Source organism: Perissodus microlepis, chromosome 5, assembly GCF_051167445.1.
Source record: "Perissodus microlepis isolate ML-2025 ecotype Zambia chromosome 5, ASM5116744v1, whole genome shotgun sequence".
Taxonomy (NCBI): domain Eukaryota; kingdom Metazoa; phylum Chordata; class Actinopteri; order Cichliformes; family Cichlidae; genus Perissodus; species Perissodus microlepis.
Genome location: NC_140465.1, coordinates 4470965 through 4488632, shown reverse-complemented (window position 1 = coordinate 4488632; position 17668 = coordinate 4470965).

The following is a 17668-nucleotide window of genomic DNA, read 5'->3' as shown; positions in this document are numbered from 1 at the left end:
AAGTATAGTTAGGAGTGCAGAGTCTGCTTACATCAGTAGATCACGTGTGATTTTGACCAGGGCTGTCTCTGAAAACCATACTGAAATTAAGTATTATTAAGGTGAGTAAGGTGAGTGAGGTAAATCTGCATAGCAACACTTTTTCATACATTTTTGAAAGCAAAAGTAAACTAGCACTAGGACCATAATTATTTTCACTGAAAGCGTCTGCACTTGGTTTCTAAAGAACTGGAATTATCACAGCTGTTTTGAGGGGTAAAGAAACATAGCCAGTGATTAGGTTTTCCCTAATCTGTGTTAATGCCAGTAAAAGGCAAGAAACTGAGAGGACAAACTGGATTTAACCACATGAGTGGGAAGTGGGTTAAAATAACAAGTGGAAAGTTTAAATTTCTTAATAAATTCCGATATTTCCTCAACAATCAGGAGTTTAGGCTAGAAAGAAAAGAAGGAGGATCATTCAGTATATTACCTAGAAGACTCAGCTGTTGATGAATATTACTATTAAAAATTTGTCAAGTTGTCAAACAATGTTGTTTATAGTAGAGAAAAGAGTCCAAGTATTCCTTTCACCAGACCTTATTAGTGTTGCATAATATTCAGGTTTATCTGTAGACACAGCATCCTTGCAGTGGTCAGTGTTGGGAAGGTTACTTTTAAAATGTATTCCACTACAGATTACAGACTACATGCCCCAAATGTATTTTGTAACATATTCCGTTACGTTACTCAATGAGAGTAACGTATTCTGAATACTTTGGATTACTTATTATCATGCTTTTTACAACTACATAATTGTACTATTGCTGTGATTTATTACTATTACTGAAGACTACTCGCCATACCAATACCAACTAGATTTTAAATCTTAATATAAAATGAGTAATAGTAGGGTGGACATTAGGTAAGGCTGCACATTTTGCAGCGATCTCGTATAGAAAACTATTCCGTGCGTATATAAAACAGGTCCACGGCTCCGAACCGTAAACCGTAAAGGGACCTCTGGCTAATACGTCGGGTTCCGTGTCGGGCTCGTAGCCGAAAACTAGTTTCACTTTGTTGTCTGGGTCAACTTTGCTAGCGAGAGACAGAGAGAGGCGTTGAAAGGCTGCTCCAACGGAACTTATTGTTTCAGAGAAAAACACGAACACAGTGTACAGTCGAGTCTTAACAGCTTACTTACAACTGGGCTCGTCAGGCACTCTTCCTGACTGCAGTGGTTATTATTATATTTACATGCTTCCATCTCAGGTTTCTGCACGGTGACAGCTCGTACTTTTCCACTCTCCTTTTTCTCCCTCCCTTGCGCTCACAGACACTTAACTGGTATGACAGTCCATTCTCCCTGCAGCATTCTTTAGGGCGATGCCTGTAACACTCTGCCTATTGCCTTCATATTAAATAATTTTTGTGAATAATTTTTTTAAATATTTCTTCACGTCATTATGCAGGCCGCAAGTAGAGGTGACATGGGCCGCGAGACTGAGACACAGGCATTAGAGCCTCTTAATGCGTGTTTTGTTTGGGTTTGTATTCCGTTACTCCCCAACACTGGCAGTGGTGCATGTGTTGATAATACATATCCTAATGAAAAACAAGACTAGCCTTTGTACAAAGGCGTTCTAAGCAGTAGTGATGTGTCGGTCGCGAACGAAACGGCTCTTACAGCCGACTCTTTGAAGTGAGCGACGTGAGCCTTGGGGTTTTTTTCTTTCTCTCACCCTCTCTCGCACTTTTTTTCCGCTTCACTCCGCACGTGACTTGTGCTTTGCGCTGGGAAGAGGGGGGAGGGGGGGTAGTTACACTCGCAGTAGCACAGGAACAGAGCGGGAGGGAGAGAGAGAGAAAGAGAGCCAGGGACAACAACTTCACATTAGAAAGGTATAGTAATCATCCACAACTATATTCAGTTGCAGATGATAAAGGATTCAGAAAGTTTATTCATGCAGGTCCATATGACAGAGAATGTGCATCTTCTTTTTGTTTTCATATTTTAATTTATATTTAATTGTGTTGTGGTTTGCAGTGTTTTGTGTCGTTTCACTTTAAATTTGTTTAAAAGGAAAAAGCTAAAAATTTAAATAGTTAAAAGTTGAAATGTGAATAGTTGGTTTTTGTATTATATGATTTATTTATTACATTTTATGCGGAGTGAATAAATAAAAGTATATTTAATGTATATTTAAAGTATATTTACAGCACGTACAAACTCCAAAACACGTACAAACTCAGAAGTACGTACAAAACACAACAGAAGTGCTCCAGGATGCTAGGCGCAGTGTTGAGCTTTTGTTACCTAGTGGCTACACAAGCCAGGAAGTACCAACAACCGGATTTGGTGTGTGGTAGTAACAGGTAAATGAACATTTTTTTCATATTTCATATTCATTTTCATCATATATTTATATATAAACATATATAAATAAAACCACTTTTTTACATTAGTAATTCCTTTTCTGCATAATTTTATATTGTTGTTAATAATAAATTAATTAAAGCAACAAAACAACCTGAAGAGCCGGTTGGGAGCCGAAAGAGCCGGTTCTCTAAAAAGAGCCGGAAATCCCATCACTACTAAGCAGCAGCCCTTAGCTTTAAGTTGGTGTAATTCCTGGATGAAACAGGGAGCAGAGTGAAAGAGAGTTGTGTTTTCAGGGAGCAAAAGTATCCAGAATGCTGTGCAGTGCATCATTATAGAAGGATACCGGTTCATCGGAAACAGATAAATTGTCATCTGTTAACTCCACCAGAGAAGGCAGTTATCAATGTTCTTAATGTTGTGATATACAATAGCGTGAAAATTATTTTATTTATATAATATTAAATTTACATCAAAAGATACCAGCTCATGGTCAGATAATAGGAAGGTCAGATGCTAAGGAGTAACATCAAAAATATGGCCTTTAGAGTAAGAAGGAAAATCAATAAACTGCTGTAGACCCCTCGTAAATGAATTAGTGACAGTGGCCATATGTGCATCAAAATCACCCAACAAAAGTTAGAGGAGGTAGAACAAACTGAATTAGCAGACTGAGAAAATGTATTTAAAAAGTCCTTATTCAACTTGGGCAAAGACTGCAGAGACAGTAGTGGGAGTAGGCCCAATGATTTGTGAGACAACAATACTGAGGCATGGTTTTAGATTGATGCTTTACACTTCTTTGAACAAACATTGTAGAGCATCATAAGACCACTACTGCGACCAGATGCACAGATGCATGGGACTGACAGATGTAACCAAACCTGACAGTTTGATTAAGCAACAGTTTGCTTTAGCTGTGCAAAATCATAGGTTGCTCCCAGGTCTAATGAAAAACAAACCTTATTGGTGAATGAATGGTGTTAAATAGGCTGACGGAGAACTTCAAAGGTCAATTTCAAAGACTAAAAAGTCAAGATGTGTGACCCCAAATTATTGACCATATAATGTTTTTTTTTTCTCATTTTTGGAGGCTGATTGTTACAGCCAGCAAGGATCACCTAATGACTTCCTCATTACACCAGCCGCCAGGGCCGGCGAGCTTCGAGATCGCCGTGACCTTGGCAGAGGACCACCTGGTAGCACGGCTGGAACAACCGAGGGAGTGGCCAATGGTGGACCTGGGCTACACACACTCTATCCCACAAAACACTGGTATGTCTGGAGGCATTGTTAGAGGCAGAGTGGGTGGAGGTTAGGTGCATGTATGGGCACATTCATAAATATTCCCTGGTGCTGGAGGACATTAAGTACGGGGCAAAACGCATAGACTGAAGGCTGTGGAAAGCTCACGGCTGACACACCCCTTGATTTTGGGAAAAGATTGACTCAGGTTTAGTAGATTAATGGGGCAGTGTGTTGGTGTGCGTTCACGACAGGTAGGGAGTCTGTGCTGGACTGCGCTCAATGCTGACTCTGGGTAGTCCGATGTAGACTATGGGGAAGAGGTGGAAAAAAAACGAAATTAAAATTTCTTGGATCCTTTTTTACAATAGTGTCCAAAAAGGGTTAACAGGAGCTGAAGCAGTTTTTGTTGCTTCCCAGTTATTAGCCATTTCAAGCTTTAGGGTCCCAGAAATCATTACATTTGTAATTTGGAAAGAACAGTTTGGTGCTTAAATCAAACTTCTTCCATTCTCTCCATCTTCACAAACACTTCTGGCATTGTAAGCTTTCAGAGAGAGATTGTGTGGAGAAGTGCTGCATCATTTAAGTAAGACCCTCATACTTTCCAAAACTTATCTTTAATGGATGACATTCCTGTTTTCAGTGAGGGCAGTGTTCAGGAAAATTCATTTAGAAAACACCTGTGTTAAAGCAAACCATCATTATGTGCTCTGCTTGGTCATATACAGGGAGTGTATTTATAATCACCATGAGGTTTTTGAGAACTTGCAACTTGACAGAGCCCTGAAGATCACCCTGCAATACTCAAGCTAAAAACTACTGTCTTCTCTATTATACTGATTGGAGGAGCTTTTGACTAAATAGCTTTTTTGTCTGTGGGAATGAGCCCTGACCCAGCTCTGAAACATTATTTTGTTTACAGCCAGAAAGGGAATGGTCTGGTGAATCTGTTTCAGAGTAATTGTCCTTTCCTTCACCTTAGGAGGGCTGCTCGGAGATAATCCTCTCCTTAGTGAAACGAGACCTAACACAACATCATTAATCTCATTACTAAGGCCACGTTGCTTTGTTGCCATTGAGTCCCACGCCCAATTATCAGATGCTACCCTGTCTTCGTGATGATGCTTATTCCCACATATCACTGACAACAATCTCCGCTGTCCCCTGACTGACTTTTCTTGAGTGGCAGTTATAGCACTCTGTATCTGTAGTCACAAACCCTCGGAGCACTTGTGTCCATGCGTCCCCCCGTCATGTTGGTTGCGATCACAGCGCAAAGCCGATCATGACAGCAAGTGGTTTTGCCATTTCTTATCGCCTCACAGCAGGTCCACGTTGCCAGCAGAAAACAATATACACGGATTTAAGCGTTTATTGTCAAGTTTGCTTCTGTCGTTAAAGAAGTACAACAATAAAAATTCATTAACACACTCTCAAATCTATGCAAATCTCTGCAGAGTTGTAATGAAGTCTTTGTGAATAACCTTGGAACAATGCATGTTCATAACTCACTGCTGTAATTCCCTCTATATATTTAATCAGGAAAACACTGAAAGAAGCTCTCATTGGAGACTACCTCAACAGTTCACTTTATAACTGGTTTAGTTTTTATTCCCCACTGTGAGCTCTAAACAGAACATCACCTCCACTATTACACAGTAGTTTATTTGACTGGGAGAAAGGTTTCATCACCAGCTGGATTAATTTGTCACTGTTCTACTTGAGATACAGTAGGGCTGGGCAATATATCGAGTTTTAAAATATATCGATATATTTTTATACGAGATATGAGATGTGACAGTATCGTTTATATCAATATAGTCTATGTTACATTATAATTACACTTATGGAACCGCAAGTTTGCCTCTCTTTCGTCCACTTTTGTCTCTATGCAACGTTACTCTGCCTCGCCTCTCTCCCCTATTGCTTCACCTGCAGGCAAAGACAAGATGGACGCGGCAGCTATCAAAGAGGAGCTGGTTGATAAAAAGAAACCATTTGGAGATTACTATTTTAGTGCTGCAGCGTTACTCTCGTTAAAACGACATTAACGTCATAACTGTGTTAACGCGGCAAATCTCCGTTAACGAGTTACCGTGGATCGCCGCATTTGTGGGGCTGCACGGCGTCAACGCATTAGCTTTGCGGTTAGCTCGTTAACGCCGTGCAGCTAGCACTACTAGTATTTTCACAGTTTACAACAGCGCCATAAAGTGCAAAATGAAGAGTGTGTGAAACTGCGTGCTGTATCCGAGACTGCAAAGTCTCCCAGCCTCCTGCCCCAAAACAAATCAACTTACAAAACTCATATACCGTTATTTTCGGACTATAACCGTACACTAAAATCCTTTCATTTTCTCAAAAATCGACGATGTGCCTTATGTTGGAATTCTGGTTGTGCTTACTGACCGTGAACCGATTTTATGTGGTACACGGCGCTCAGCAATCTGTCAAAAATGTTTTAGTACGCCTTTGGTAAGCTATGAAGCCGCACCGCTTGATGGATTGTGGATTATGGCTGGCGTAGTCAGGAGCCTTGCAAGTCATGCATACTGTGCTTCAACCTAATATTACCGTATTGTGTGCGTATAAGGACCACAAATGGCACCTGTAAGAGACACAGTTAGGAAGCGGATTTCAAACTCCAGGCTGTCAGTCACGCAGTTGAACTTGGGAACAGAGCAGCTGCAAAATCTGTCTGTGTTATTATGCTCAGCGTCTTTTTAGTTTACATTTTGACTGCACAATTGTGAGTGTTTTGTTATGTACAAAAACAACATCGCTTTATTTTATTTATGGAGAATTATTATTTAATAAATGCTAATTTATTTCTGAGTAATTTTTTCATGTACATCTGTGCTGTATGTTAATAAAGGTGCCTGTGTGACATCTGGGACACAGTGTGAGTACTTTATGGCTTTAACAAAATATCGAGATATATACCGTGTATCGCCATCCAGCTAAAGAATATCGAGATATGAATTTTGGGCCATATCGCCCAGCCCTAGTTAATAGAGAAAAGAAGAATGAGATGCTCTTAGTTCAGTGTTAAAGAGCCTAAAACAGGTCTTTGCGTCAACATGGAAATATTACATTTCTGTGCTGACAATTGTTTTTAAAGATCATATTCAGTGGTTCAGGGTTCTACAAAAAATGCTAGTAAGTTTGTTTACATGTATTTAGATGAGCTTTCTTTAGATATCGTTAATAAGCAGTTGACCTGGTGTCAGTTGAGTGCAGAAGTCTCAGAGAAGGAAGATTACCCTTGTTCTCTGACCTTAGCAAACACTTTGTCTGATGATGTTAATGGTGATGTTCATTTTGTAAATGTTGTTCCCATTAGAGTCAAAAAGGGCAATGAAGCAGGATACGCTTCAGGGACAAACATCCTTAGCCAGATAAAAGGTAGATATAGCCCCCATAATATTACCCATTGGTTTGGAGATCATACATACATGAGCATTAGCATTTTGGCCATCATGTTGTATTTTTGAAACTAGAAATTATATGGATCTGTTGTGGCTGCCAGTATCTTCAATTTGGTTAACTAAAGTATATTTTAGTGTAAGTATTAGTTTTGTTTAGTAGAAAAAGTGGTGTTGCCATCTCTCAGTGATTCAGAAGATTTTCCACTTGGGCATCTCGTGACGACAGCCTACGCTCAGCATTTGACAGAATGATAAAAATTTATGATGACTTGATGCGCCCTGAAGCAGCGCTGACCTACCCACATTTTGAATTAATTCATGACTGGCTTTACCGAGTGAGTCGTGACACTCGCACAGAGAAGGAACACACCCAGTTGTTCCCTGATGGTGCGCATTGTGCCCGGAATGTCAGCTGGTTTACCTGGTTAAGCTGCGCCCATTACCGTTAATGGAGATCCCATTTAAGCATATTAGCATGGACTGGAGTGCACACGGATATGGCTTTGTGTTAGTTCTGGTGGATTATATAAAGCCAAATCCCAAAGCAGTCTCACTGCGCACCATTTTTGCAAAGAGTGTGGCGCAGGTGCTGTTTCGGGTCATCTCTCAAATCAGATTCCCGAAAGAGATACTGACCAACAACAGAACATCATTCATATCTCGCACAGTAAAAATGCTGTACAAATCTTTGGGCATTAAATCTGTTCGACCCAGCATCTGCAACACTCAGACTGATCGGTTGGTGGAGCAGCTGAATAAGACTTTAAAGCCCATGATTCGTAAGTTCATTCACAAGGATGAACGCAATTCGGATCACTCGGGAGGTGCTTGAAGTGAATTACTGAAAATCACGGGGGTGTTGGAACTGATTAAAAAAAACTAGGGGTAAGGTCCAACCCCAGCTAAAAGTGAGATACGTCCTGGATCTGAGAGCAAAGCTGCACACGATGGGGAGGTTGTCACAGGAAAATTTGCTCCAGGCCCAGGAACGGCAACAGCGCCTGTACAACAGAGGGGCTAGACTCAGGCAGTTTACGCCAGGAAACAAAGTGCTTTTATTACTCCCGCCTATCAACTTAGTGTTACTCGCCAAGTGGCAAGGACCCTTCCTGGTCAAACGGCGGATGGGTGACATTGACTATGAGGTGGTACGGTCGGACAGGGCAGGAGCCACACAGATATATCACCTCAAACTTCTTAAAGCATGGAGAGAAACTGAAAATGCTTCTCTGGTGAGACTGGGTAGGGAGAGAGATGAGTTGGGGCCGGAGTTGCTAAATTCCACCATTCCCACCTCCCTCCATTGTGATAACCATCTCACACAGGCCCAGAGGGTAGATGTTGTTGCGTTACAGATGTGTTCACCAAAAAGGAGGTGAGACAGTTCCTGGGGCTGGCTGGGTGCTACCGCCGGTTTGTTCCTGGCTTTGCGGAGCTGACCAGCCACTTGACTGATCTCACCCAAAAGGTTTCCCCCAGATCTGGTCCAGTGGATGGAGCAGTGCCAGGCAGCATTTGTGCAAATGGGAGCCACTGCTCCACACACCTAACTTCTCCCTCGCTTTTACTCTGCAGACAGATGCCTCGAACAGAGGGCTGGGGGCCATTTTGTCCCAGCAGGTAAGGGGGTCCACCGCCCGGTCCTTTACATCAGCTGACAGACCAAAAAGGAAAATACTGCATGATCGAAAACGAGTGCCTGGCTATCCAGTGGGCGGTCGACTTCGTCCTGTATTACCTCCTGGGAAACTCATTCACCCTCTGCTCAGACCATGCACAGAGGGTACCAACGCCTGGATCACCAAGTGGTATCTGGCTTTGCAGTCTTTTAACTTCAAGGTGGTTCATAGGCCAGGGGCACTAGTCTCAAAAACTCTGGATTCAACACAAGAACAAACTAATCAACATATTTGTTCTAGTTGTACCTTGAGGTGGCTGTTGTTTTAATTTGTTGTAACATAAATACAACTGAATTGAAACTAATTCTGGGATATTTGTACCACACCACGAGCCATAGTATCAGTAAGATGCTCATGGAAAATACTCTAGAATGCTCCAGCAGTACACACAGTGAACAGGTCCAGATTAATGACTAATAGTAGTGGATGAGGCCTAGGAGATGCCAGCTACCTGTATTGGGACACCTGTCAAACAACAAAGCAACATCTCTTATTCAATTACTATCCAGGTGTATGAATTAAAAAAAAATACACCCCATTCAGAGTTTTTATGAGTTGGGGGGAAACTACCCAAAACAATTCTATGTATGACTACTGTATATATGGCTATTTGGTCTATAGGGATTAACTCAATTTTGGAATGAGCGGCAATGAGATGAGCAGCAATTTTGTCAATTTCAATGTTTGTTTCATTTTTTAGCTCTAAATACAAAGATGACAACAAGAAAAAGTTTAGCTTAAAGCTACACAATGAGATTTCACTAACCGTTAGAAGTTCACCATTTATTGGAATTTTTGACCATTCTTCCAAAAGCTCATTCGTGAGGTCAGACAGCGACATTGGAAAAGAAGACCTAGCTCGCAGTATCTGCTCTACTTCAATCCAAAGGTGTTCTATCTAGGTCTTGAAGTCAGGACTCTGTACAGGCCAGTCGAGTTCTTCCACATCAAAACAAAGTCATCCGTGTTTTCATGGACCTTATTTTGTGCACTGGTATGCTCTTATATTGGAACAGAAACTGACCAAAATGTTTTGATATGCAGGGATAACTAAGGGGCTGAGCTGCTTTACCTGCCATAGCAGATAATAGCAGTTAGGTGGAAAGAATGGAAAGTTGATTCCATATTTTCTTGGTTCCAATCACATTCAGATTAATAAGTGACACCAAATAATGTCTGTAATAATAAGAAGAAGAGAAAGGTGTATGAATTATGCCTTACAATTTAAAAAGGACTGAATAAACACAGCAGATAGATGCGTTAATGATAACTTAACACATCTAAGCAAAAATCACTGTGTCATAATGGAGTTAATAATAATATTGTTTACTCAATGGTAAATATGAATGTAATTCGTCTGGTGTCACGACTGTTGAGTAACATGAAAAGCTGAGTTTCCAGTGATTGTCAGTGCAGACAATGAGTTTGACAATATATTTTCTATGCACCATTTTTCCCAAACATCATTTAATATGCATATATTCATGATTTAATTGTGTAGCTCTGTAAACAGGCCATATATTATACATAAAGTACACACAGACTAACAAAATAAACATACATATAGAAATTCAAATGAAATACAGGTAAGTAAACCTAACACTCCACATAATCACCTGGATTCCGTGTCATATGTGAACAGGTCATAGTGTTAATACTGAAAAGAGAAAAGAATCTGTTGAATTTTCCTTGTACTGAAAAGCCAGGTGACAGTGACACAACTGAAAGAGCCATGCACCACATCTCATGCAATGAAGGGGCTCTGCAAACTGAACCTTGACATTAGGTCATGTCTTTTATTCAGAAACTCTGACCCATGTGTGTAAATATTTAGGAGACCTGGTGACATAATGCATATGGCGAAGTGATGTACTGAAGCCAGGCTTTTAAAATGAAATCTGAGGAATAATCACAAAGACGCCTGTGCTCACATATCAGTTTTCACATCATATCTTAAAGATTAGTGGTGCGTCACAGTCCCTTTCCCTGGATTTTGAGGCAAAAACTGAAATGATCATCATTGGTTTATGAAGTCCACAATAACATTACAGAACAGATCATTAATATGATTCAGTACAAATACTGTGAATATATTATATCACCAATTACAACCAGTGACATTACTGGTTATAGCGATCATTTTGGCAATCGTTGAAACAGTCATATGTATCAGAACTTTAAAGACTGCAGTAATAAATAAATAAATAATCTCTGTAAAACACTGGTGTAGAATTAGGACTTGGAGCTCGGTGCTACAGGTCATCATCAAGCGTCAGAACGGCTGAGTGGTCAAAGGCGCTGTGTTTAGGCTGCAGTCTCCTCTGGAGGCGTGGGTTCATATCCCGCTCCTGACAGGAAATTTCTGCTGCTATGATAACTCAATTTCCCCCTGGAATTAATAAAGCTTGTCTCATCATCAATTCTAACTTAGTCCTCAGGATACTCAATTTAAGCATGCAAACGAAAACACATTTGCAAGTATATTGTAATTTATACAGGCAATGTTCCCTGCAATGGGCTTATGCACTATTTTATACTGATTGTAAAGAAAAGATGAGACAGGAACGTCACACAGAGTTTTTGAAGTCTTTGAACTTTTATATCAAGTATGTGAACTTTTTTCTCTTTTTTTGGAGCCAGAATTAGTGATTAGGTTGGAGGGTAGAGTCTTGCTGCATCCATATAAACTATGAGGTTGCACTGCACAGTATGTACTCGGACAGTGTCTAACAGAGAGCAAGCCGTATTGTCAGAGAATTCCATTAAAAATGCTCCAAAAGGCACCAACAGCATAAAAAAGGCAGAGAGGTCCAGGTCAGTGAATTGAGAGGCCTAGCTGACTGGTTACATCTTCCCGTGTCAGCACAGAGACAGTCTGTAACTTAGCCACAACTTTAGGATGTGTAATAAAAAGGAAAAAAGGTATCTCCTCATTTTATAAATTTGTATCTTTTGTGAGGACAAACCAATTGTTTCATAACAATGAGCTTTGTGTGTCACTTTGTTGGGCCGAAAGTGTCTCCATAAGTGTTTGCCAAATAAGGAATGTATGCTGATGAATTCATTCTAATCACTGTGTAAATGTTTGCCACACAGTAACAGATTTAAAGCTGCACTTGTCCAATTATTCACGTGTTTGTTCAGAATAAATTACATTAAGTCACAAAAGTTTTAATTAAACCCTGCAACCAGGTAGCCTTCCTCTCACTAACTAAACATCACCACGGTTTCCCTTTAAAGAGTTGAATGAGATGGGTATGATTTTACTTAACACTGTTTTTTCTGAAATCACCTGCCCATCGTTGACAGTTTAATGAATCCATGAAATGTATTTAAAATTTTGTTTGTGTTTATGATATAAATATGTTAATTATGAAACCTCATTTCATCGAGGGATGATAAATGCATTTAATGCTATCACATTTGTTTATGTGCAGCACTGTGTTTTCCCATATGGAAAAGATATATATAAATCTTATAAAGTTTGTATCTGTCTTGTGTGAAACTTGTATGAAAAGCATACAAGAGTGAAAACAGATATAAGATCCCTTGAAAAATTATATAATGAAACTTGTATGTTTTGGATACTTAGTAAAACAATATATGAAAGTAATGAGAAAGTGGCCACTTTCATGAGTAAATCATATAAGTTTTTACTATTTCTTTTCCATATGGCTTGCTTGAATAGTATCAACCTTAAATTAACCTTTGATGTCGGCAATGTAGATAATCAATGAAATAGAAGAAAGAGAATCTTTAACACAGCGTATAAACTCTTGACAGTCCCAGAGGTACTAGCCCAATTTCTAAATCACTTTTAAAAAAGAAGCTGCCTGCTGAGTTGTTTGGGTTGTACTCATGCCACGTAGCAATAACAAGGAGCCGATGTGAAGATCTGCACACATCAGAAAATTCAACTTGGGAAGGGCAGCACTAGGATACTCGCAAAACAGAAGCTGCTCCAATGCAATAATTAGGGCCGCATTAATTAAAATTTTCATACTACCACTCCACCAAATGCTTTTGTGTGACATAAAAATAGTGTCTCATAATAAAGACGAAACAGAATTATCTCTCAGTTCTGTATTTAACTGGATGGAGCTTTGTAGTGTACTCCAGCTCACTGTTTTGATTTCATGGTCAGGCGGAAACTTTAACAATTTTAAAATATGTTTGTACTGTTAGGTCATCACCCAGTCGCAGAGAAGAGTTGAAGTTGAAGTGAAACCGAGTGCCAAAAAGAATGAAAAATATCATCCACGTCAAGTAAAATGCATTTGGAATTTTGGAGAACTGCATTGGAGCACTTTTACTCATTAAAAGTTAAAGGTTAAAGATCCTTATCCTTACACTGACAGACAGAATCACAGAATCATAAATTAAGCATTGTGTTGTTTGTTTTTTCCTGCTGAAGTAGACAGTACTGGCTTTTGAAACCAAGGATCTGTTCATTCTTTTCTACATAAGGCTGAACAGATGCATTTGTGTTAAGTATATCATTTTTTAACTCTTGGTAAAGCAATAATATTTGTGAGATGTATTTGGTTTTACAACAACAGCTAGGCAAGTTAGGTAAGCTAAGTAGAGCTAAGTACTAGCTTGTTTGTGTTGCCCACTTATTCATGCATTTATTCCAACTGCAGTGGCAGCAGACTAATCACTCTAGTCCAGAAGTCTCTTCACTCACAGCCTCCAGCTCCATCCTAAGGGATCCTCAGGTAAGATGAAATATGCAGTATGATGTCTGCAGCTTTCTCAGTGTCTCCTGCTAATCAGTCTGGAATACCTCCACAGGGACACATCTGAGTGACATCTTGATCAGGTGCCTGAACCACATCAGCAAGGGCAGCTATTTAGACTTCCTCTGACATACTGTCAGAAGAACCTAAAAAATCGGACACTGCTTGCACCATAAAACCCCTCTTAGCTACAGCATGTAGCATTATACTTTTAAACTGTAAACTGAAAAAAATATTTAGATACCACACAAATGAAGCAAATAAAATCTGGTTATAATGTTTTCAATTATGAGTGGTTTGTCAGCAAGACCACAAGTTCCTGTCAAGAAGTCTAAGAGGGAGGGGGTCACTCACATCGTGGGCCCTTTGACCTCAGTAAAACACATGATAGCGTGGGGCTAGATTTCACAATGGGTTCACCCAAAACCTTGGCTGATTGTGACCCACACTCGTTTTCACACCTTGGCTCATGTGATTAGGATTATGGTTTTCTTATATCATCAGTGATTTTAAAATTTTGAGTGTAAGGTAGACCAACATTTTGAGACTTTTTATTATTTTTATTTATTATTGTTATTATTAAGGGCAGCACAGTGGCTAGCACTGTTTCCAGAAAATAAAATACCTTGTTGTACCTTTAGAGTTACAATATTTTGATGCTAGGAAGCAAACCACATAACATTATGAACAATTTGTCCTCAAAGCTAATGTGCTAGAAGCAGGAAAATCTGGTGATTTGATTAAACGGATCAGAGCATTTCCAAAAGTGCATTTCTTGTGAGGTTTTCCAAGTCTGCAGTGGTCAATATCTATCAAAAGCGGTCCAAGGAAGGAAGAGCAACAGGGTCATGGGCAACCAAGTGATGCACATGGGGAGCGAAGGCTGGCTCATGTGGTCTGATCCAACAGACCAGGTGTAGCTCAAATGTCTCAAAACGGTTAGTGGTGGTTCTCGTAGAAAGATATCGGAATCCACAGTTGGTCACAATTTGTTGCATGCATAAGGTGCTGCAAAGTTAGACACTAATCTGATCCCATGCTGACCCCTCTCCACCCTCAAAAGCACCAACGATGGGCATTTTCACATTAGAACTGGGCCACGAACCAATGGAAGATGGTGACCTGGGCTGATGACTCATGTTTTCTTACCGGGAAACACCAAAATGCACTATGGGACGAATGCAAGTCAGCAAAGGTACAATGTTCTCCTGGGAAACCTTGGGTCCTGCCATGTATACCCTTTAATAGTAACATTATTCCATTTAAACTTGTTAAGCAGGATAATGCACCCTGGCACATTCTAAAGTAAAAATGGTTTTAGGAGAACAACAATGGGTCTGAGGTGTTGACTTGGCCTCCAAATTCATTAGCTATCTGTGGAAAGTGCTGGACATACATGTTGATCATGAAATCAACAAACAAAACTTGGTTTCACAGGCAGCACTTCGATTATCTGTACTGTATACTTCAAAATTGACATCATCCAAATTCAAGGTCAAAACTGCTATCCACAGCCTTTCTGTTGCAGTATACGCTTTTCTTTTTGGATCTGATGTCTTTATTTGTCAGCATGTTATTTGTTTGTCTATGAGTAGGAGGTGTTTGATGTTATATCAGAGCTGCTAAATCAGAGCCTCTACTGGAAGTCCATGTGTGGCACGGCATTGGTTGAAATCCTTTATGCTGATATAATGGACTCGCCGCTTTTAGAAAAACATATGCTCAAAAGATGTTAACCAATCGATACATTAGTTCTGTGACCTCAAAGAGATCTGATATCCAGGCAGAAATTACAAACATAATTCATTATGAATTATTCAGATGATAATGAGCAGTGCTCTGTGACCACTCACCAAGCAAATCAAATTATACAACAAATGCGGGGGAAGAAAGCTCCTTCAGCAAATATGATTACAGTACTGTGATAGCTCTAATGTGTTTTGTTTGTCACGGATGTGTACAGATGGAAAAGCAGTGATCACACACGATAGCACATCAGTAAGTTGGTCAAAAGCAGTGCCTGCAGTAAGTACCATTCATCTAGCTTTGGAGTATGATTGTTTGAAAGTCTGAAATTTCATGACCCAGTTCCCATGCAGGTTTTTCAGAAGTGGCATCAAATGAAACTGTTCACAGGGTGATCATGTGGTGTTAGCAGAAACATCAATGATTCGCCTCACATCAAACACATCATTCATATCAGCACTAACACGGACAATGGCGGGAAATCAATTGTGTGGTTGCGTTTTCTGTATGTGCTTCTACAGTTTGTGTGTGTTTTGGGGGAAAATCAATGCCTGAAAAAAGAAAAAAATTACAGACTGTAATGTTTTCGAACCCTGTCAGTCCTCTTCCCTGCAGCCAGGACAGCTCATCACTTCATCACACCATCGGCTGTTTCTGCACAATAACAAGAATGCTATTAACATATATGGAAATGCTGCATGATAACAGGAAGCTTCCCCTTCCCTCATGCCCGCTGTATGCACCCGTCTGTGTGTGTGTGCCTGAGTGTGTGTTTTTGCATGCTTGCCCGCTGTGTGCACTCGGATTCTCTGTTCAGAGGGAATTGCTCGCTTTGATGTTCTCTGATGCAGGCAAGTGCTGATACCCCTATTAGCTTGCATGGAGCTGATGCAAGCTGGTCGTCTCCAAAAAACTGGTTCATTTCAATGCAAAGCGGAGCAAGATAGAAATGAGCTACATTCAAGAGCAGCCCGGGGATGTCAGCACAAAGAGACAAAGCCGCACACTTTATTTAGGAAGATAAGACTCTGGAATTAACATGGTGATAATGATGAAGATAAAGCCGCCTTCTTACGACACAGCTAAAGGGGCTGCGATGAATCAGAGAGGTGTGGCTTGTGGTGATGGTGGGTTGGAGGTGAGGAGATAGGAGCTAAGGCAGAGAAAGAAAGAAGGACAGGAAAAGTTCAGGAGATATAACAGGGAGTGGAAGGAAAAACAGCTATAGATGGGAGTTGGGTACAGCACAGGGCATTTTCCAAATACATATTCTTTTTATCGTAAATTTGGAACACATAGCCATGGAAGCCATGGAAATACTGGCCAGAGAGAGGTAACGGTCCCATTTTAGAGACCCAGAAGGCTACATTAGGAAGTTAGTGAGGCAGGTTTGTCATCCAGGAGACCATGATTCAAATCTTTGTGTTCCTTATTTGAAGCCTCAGGAAGTTAAACAGGCCGGTAGGTTTTGCTTTGATGGGCTGTGACTGACCTTGACTGAAAAACACCAATGATGTTTGTACAGCCTGCATGCTCTCTGCATGAGATGTAATACTCTCTGTTTTTGGTGTCACAAACTACTGCTTTGAGCAGTCATTTATTCAACTTTATTCATGGTCATTGGGGATCACCTAATCAGTTGTGTTATCTCTCAGTTTTCACCTTTCAATAAAAACAACCTTTACATAGCTGTAATCTGTGTAATCTGTAATCTCCCTGGACTGGTAATGGAACCAGAAGGTACAAAACTTCAAGGCTGACTATGCTAGAGAAAAACAGGGCTATAAATTCTGGTATTAGGAAATGCGCTCTCTTTCCCCTTTCTTTAACAGTAAAGGATAGACAACAACCTAGAGATGGCTGCCATGGTGAAGTGGGAAGGGTCATCTCCTATCCGGTCTTTAAGTCTGACATCACTAGCTGTTTCTAAGTCCAAATTCTGCTTCAGGTCCCAAAGTCAAACAAATACTGTGTCATCACTGAGAGTTAAAACTGTCTAAATTCTTTCATCTTTAATAAAAATGATCAGTGTGGCTGCTCTACCAGGTGTAACAATAAAGTTTAACATCCAGGTGTGACAGGTGAGACCTGAGTCTGGGAACCGCCCCTGGTGGGCGGAGCAGGTTTTTGCCCCTTTCATAAGCTCAGGTGTGGGCAATTAGCTATTCTCTAGCAAACCTGAAGCTGTGAGTGCTTGGTCAAAGCTGGGCAAGTTGGTGTTTTTAATTCCTTTCTATGAAAGCTTGATGCGGGTCCCACTGAACCTCTGTTAGAATGGTGGGAAACATTGCGTTCCTGTGAGAGTAGTGGACTTCACCACCACTGACCCACATTTATTAGGGTGTGACGCAAACTTGTGGACAGGTAACGAAACCAATACAGTTGAGGGATACGCCTGCTGTGTTTTACTGTCCAGCGTAAGTCATCTCCTGCCTTTTATTTACAGAGTACCGAGCTTTCATGGCAAAC